The sequence below is a fragment of the Schistocerca serialis genome, chromosome 5 (assembly GCF_023864345.2).
Source record: "Schistocerca serialis cubense isolate TAMUIC-IGC-003099 chromosome 5, iqSchSeri2.2, whole genome shotgun sequence".
In the NCBI taxonomy this organism is placed as follows: domain Eukaryota; kingdom Metazoa; phylum Arthropoda; class Insecta; order Orthoptera; family Acrididae; genus Schistocerca; species Schistocerca serialis.
In genome coordinates, this window is record NC_064642.1 from 605,114,377 (window position 1) to 605,120,408 (window position 6,032).

Below are 6,032 nucleotides of genomic sequence, written 5' to 3' on the forward strand. Positions count from 1 at the left end.
TGAGTACATCTGCCTCAATGTGGAAGGGTACTTCATACTTTGGTTTACAGGGTCGGGACCGATGGCCTTTGTGGTGTTTTTCCTTAAACCCCACATATCAACCAACCCAACCGTTTACAGGGTCGGTGTCATGTTGGACCCTGAGAGCTTGCCAGCTGAGTTACCCATCCCGAAGTTACCCACCGTCAGAATGGTTACAGTGAAAGACAGGTCAGACATGCGTTGCCCAGTCGACCATCTGCGCACTGGGTGAGTAACAATAATACCGAGGTCGCATCAAAATCTACGGCCTTTCTGCCTTGCGGAGGGAGCATTTTGCGGAAATATGATGTGCTTTTCTCGACCACCATCTAAGATTAGGGTCCTTTTAGGTTCCATAAAGGATACTCTTGGTTTGCCTAAGGCGTGTGTCTACCGTATTCCTTGCAGCAGGGGCATATCCTATGTTGGTCGACTATCAGGACCGGGGAAGACCGATGTACTGAGCATAAGCGCCACACACTCTTACAACAGCCGAGCAAATCCGCCATTGCAAAATTGGTTCAAATGGCTCTAACCATTATGGGATTTAACATCTGAGGTCATCAGTCCCCTAGACTTAGAACTACTCAAACCTAACTAACCTAAGGACATCACACAACATCCATGCCCGAGGCAGACTTCGAACCTGCGACCGTAGCAGCAGCACGGTTCCGGACTGAAGCATCTATAAACGCTCGGCCACAGTGGCAGGCCCGCCATTGCAGAACATCGTCTTGGCACTGCTCATCCTATGGAATACAACAACACAGAGATTCTGGCATGCACTTCCAGCTATTAGGATAGCGTTGTTAAGGAATCTGTTGAAATCAAATTAGCAAATAACATCACAAATAGAGAGAGCGCTTTTTGTTTGAATTCTGCGTGGAAGCCTGCTCTCTCCTTGTCAATAAACAGCGGCATAGAGTTTATGCTACATCACCCGTTGATTATTAATTTCTGACGTCGGTCATCTACAATTTGTGATGATACTAGTGTTCACAGTGTGTGCTTGTGTGTGTGTGTGTGTATGTGTGTGTGTGTGTGTGTGTGTGTGTGTGTAATTGTGTGTGCTGCATTCCCATGAGTTATGTGACCCCCTGGAATGCTGTTCAAGAATGGAGATACAATAGGTCGAACGATCAGACTATCAAATTTGTAGTGAGGGTGCGTGGAATGAACAGGAGAATGCTCCCGTTGTCATAAAAAGTGACCACTCACACAGTGAGTCCAGGTGTTGGTCGAGTGCGTCTAGGCCGCAGACAGACTGGTTGCGGGTGCTTAACTAGCCTCCTTCTAACCAGCACACGGCCGTCACAGATACCGAGTCAGAACCGGATTTCATCCCAAAGCAGAACAACTTCCACTTTGCCCTTCAATGAGATCTCGCCTGACAGCAGTGAAGAGCGAATGGCGGTGGTTTGGGGTCAGTAGAATGATAGTTACAGTGCGTCTGTCTCGGAGCTGTCCTTGAATTAACCGATTTGTAACAGTACGTTGTGTCACTGAGGGCCAACTGCTACTCAAATTGCTGCCATACACCGAACATGATGATCTCCCTCTCGGTAGAGTCTTGTGGACGTCCGGAGCCCGGTCTTGCGACCGTAGGTTCTCATGACTACCACTGCCAGGAATCATGTACAGTGGCTAGATTCCTGCAAAGTTTTTCTGCAGTACCACAGAAATAACGTGTAGTTTGTCGTAGGTCCATCGTATGACCTCGTTCTAACTCAGTGAGGTGTTGATAATGCCGGCCGTAGTGGTCGAGCCGTTCTAGGCGCTTCAATCTTGAACAGCGCGACCGCTACGGTCGCAGGTTCGAATCCTGCCTCGGGCGTGTATGTGTGTGATGTCATTAGGTTAGTTAGCTTTAAGTAGTTCTAAGTTCTAGGGGACTGATGAACTCAGATGTTAAGTCCCATAGTGCTCAGAGCCATTGGAATCATTTGTTGATAATGGCGTCCTTGTCGTCTTAAAGGCATTCTTGACTAACATCAACTCACCATGACCAATCTCAAAGGTATGTAACGGTCGCGACTGTTGCTGCACGTATTTGAGGCAAATCTGATTTGCATCCTCATGAGGGCACTAGTAGCGCAACTCTTGTAAGATGTTGAATCATAGCTACCAACTTTCGTTTACCTCGTCCAATACGTTCTTGATGTGGTTCTATTTTCCGTCATTGTGTTACGTATTGTTTTAAGATATGTCGGATTTTTTTCTCGTTCCGTTGCGAAGGATTTATGAAAGTGTGTCCTGTGTTGTTACCTTATAGATGTTTTCGAGTCAGATTTCGTTAGATACTTATTCTTCAGGCATTACATATTTCATTCTGTATACCACACAAACACTCAAACACACCGAACACACTTTTCAGTTTAATAACATAAACTGAAAAGCTAATACCTCGTTGTGCAGACATTTAAAATTAGGTTTGCCTTTGACGTGATGACAATGCGCTGCAGACAACCACTAATCAATGAAGCTGTCATCAAATTCTTCACTGGCAGAAAACCACCAACCAATTTACACGCATGCGACAGCATGCTCTACCCAATATTCGCTGAAATACCGCGCATGAAAACAGCATTCTTGGGGGGGCTCATATTCGGGTTGTGTCGGTGATAGAAGGTAGGGACAAGTGCTCTGAATAGCCCTTAGTCTAGGAACCCGACAGAAGGATCGTCTTACTATAACTATCCTACGGTTAATGGCCAAAGTTTGAAAATTACACGCTTCATCCAGCTCAGGCAAATCGAGCAAGTCTGTCGATTTTACATTACATGTGGCCTATGTTGCACCTTAAGCTTGTGGAGCCTGTTCCTGAGAAAATCCGAAAAATTCCGTTATGCAAGACTATGCAAGGCAAATGGCTGTAATTTTTGCGATAAATTCCTAAGATCGCAATCTCGAACAACCTTGAAAATTTTCATGATATCTTTGTCCGTTTTCGAGATACAGAGGTTCAAAGTTACCCTACTTGTACACATAAAATACGCACATAATATCCTTTGTGAGCCAAGAATGTAATTTTAGGAAGGAACTTAGCACGCAGAAGTATGCTGAAAAGAGTCTTTGTTATCATCTGAGGGGTTTTGGAAACTCCATGTTTTAGTTCAAATGGCTCAAATGGCTCTGAGCACTATGGGACTTAACATCTGAGGTCATCAGTCCCCTAGAACTTAGAACTACTTAAACCTAACTCACCTAAGGACATCACACACATCCATGCCCGAGGCAGGATTCGAACCTGCGACCGTAGCAGTCGCGCGGTACCGAACTGAAGCGCCTAGAACGGCTCGGCCACCGCGGCCGGCCCCATGTTTTAGTACTGAAGCACATGAAAAATTTTTGTGCACATAAAATCCGGTCTCAGATGGATAATCAGTTTTGGGTTATTTCAATTACACTTAATCAAAAATGGAAATATTACTGACCGATAAAGTTCTTTTCATATGACTAACAAGCCCTGTTGTAGGAGGGAAAAGAGGGCAGCCAGCAGAAAAATATTCCTACTGGGACATGAAAAGGGTTAATGCCCTTCTGTTTAAAAGACACAAGTGGGGTATCAGCTGCCTCATTCTATCTTTCTCAGTGCCTTTAAAAATTCGTCAAAAATTTTGGTACGGGAATATGTTCGCGTTTTTCTGTGTTTGGAGAGAGAAGGAAGCAGTGGCAGTGGAAAAGATAAGGAAAAGATAGTAGACAGTGGTTTGGTACAGAAAGAGCGAATGAGACAATGAGAGTGTTACAGAAAGAGAGGGACACAGTGGCAGAAGAATAGAGTTGACAGTGGCAGAACAATGCTAGAAAAGAGTGAGGAAACAATGCTAGCTGAACAGGAATGGGCGAAAGTGGAAATGGGTGGCAGCCAGTGATAATGAGAGACAGAGTGTGTGAGAATGACGAGAAAGTAAGTTACTGACGGGAAGAATAGACAGCAAATATGGGAAGGAATAAATGAGATAGTAGCAGCAAGAGAGAGCAAGAGAGATACAGTTGCAAAGAGACAATAATCGTAGACCAGCACGAAGGAGACAGCTGGAATGGACGAGAATGGCGAGTGCAGGGGATGGGTATGAGCGACTCACAGCGATTGACCGGTTTGTGTGAGCGAGTTGCAGTTAGAGGAGTTTGGGGGAGTGAGAAGTGAGTTGTACGCTAAAAAATGAGCGTGAATACGTTTTCAAATCAAAATTTTTGTGAAAATTTTTAAAGGTGCTGAGAGCGACACACTACTGGTCATTAAAACTGCTACACCACGAAGATGACCTGCTGCAGACGCGAAATTTAACCGACAGGAAGAAGATGCTGTGATATGCAAATGATTTGCTTTTCAGAGCATTCACACAAGGTTGGCGCCTGTGGCGACACCTACAACGTGCTGACATGAGGAAAGTTTCCAACCGATTTCTCACACACAAACAGCAGTTGACCGGCGTTGCCTGGTGAAGCGTTGTTGTGATGCCTCGTGAAAGGAGGAGGAATGCGTACCATCACGTCTCCGACTTTGATAAAGGTCAGATTGTAGCCTATCGCGATTGCGGTTTATCGCACCGCGTTGGTCGAGATCCAATGACTGTTAGCAGCATATGGAATCGGTGGGTTCAGGAGGGTAATACGGAACGCAGTGCTGGATCCCAACGGCCCCGTATCACTAGCAGCCGAGATGACAGGTATCTTATCCGGGTGGCTGTAACGGATAAGCAGCCACGTCTCGATTCCTGAGTCAACAGATGGGGACGTTTCAAAGACAACAACCATCTGCACGAACAGTGCGACGACGTTTGCAGCAGCATGAACAATCAGCTCGGAGACTGTGGCTGCGGTTACCCTTGACGCTGTATCATAGACAGGAGCGCTGGCGATGGTGTACTCAACGACGAACCTGGGTGGACGAATGGCAAAACATTTTTTCGGATGAATCCAGATTCTGTTTACAGCATCATGATGGTCGCATCCCTGTTTGGCGACATCGCGGTGACCGCACATTGGAAGCGTGTATTCGTGATCGCCATACTGGCGTGATGGTATGGGGTGCCAATGGTTACACGTCTCGGTCACCTCTTGTTTGCATTGACGGCACTTTGAACAGTGGACGTTACATTTCAGATGTGTTACGACCTGTGGCTCTACCCTTCATTCGATCCCTGCGAAACCCTACATTTCAGCAGGATAATGCAGGGACGCATGTTGCAGGTCCTGTACGGGCCTTTCTGGATACAGAAAATGTTCGACTGCTGCCCTGGCCAGAAAATTCTCCAGATCTCTCACCAATTGAAAACATTTTTGTCAATGGTGGCCAAGCAACTGGCTCGTCACAATACGCCAGTCACTACTCTTGATGAACTGTGGTATCGCGTTGAAGCTGCATGGGCAGCTGTACCTGTACATGCCATCCAAGCTCTGTTTGACTCAATGTATAGGCGTAGCTAGGCCGTTATCACGGCCATAGGTGGTTTTTCTGGGTACTGATTTCTCAGGATCTATGCACTCAGATTGCGTGAAAATATAATCACATTTCAGTTCTAGTATAATATATTTGTCCAATGAGTACCCGTTTATCATCTGCATTTCTTCTTGGTGTAGCAATTTTAATGGCCAGTAGTGTAGAATGTGACATCCGGTACCCCACTTTTTAGTTACAGTCTTTTAAAACAGGGACATATTAGACTTTTCTGTACTCCGACAGGAGATATTTCCATTAGTGAATCTATCATAAACCTAGTTACTGTCACGAAACAAGATCTGGCAAGACGGATTCCTGTCGGTCTCGGTTTTTAGGCTTTGTGAGCAGGAGCAGGCGGCTGCTCGCCGCTGCCCTGTCCACAGCTTCTGCTGCCCAGACTGGAGGTCAGTGTCCGTTGTCGGCCTGGCCGCTGTCCAGGGAGGGGGTGGGACGGCGGAAACCTGTTAGCGCTGCACAGGCCGGTCGCTGCAAAACGGGGAAATAACTCCTGCAGGCCGCCGGACAATGGGCCGTTTCGCCGAAGAGCTGCTGTTCAGCGCGCTAC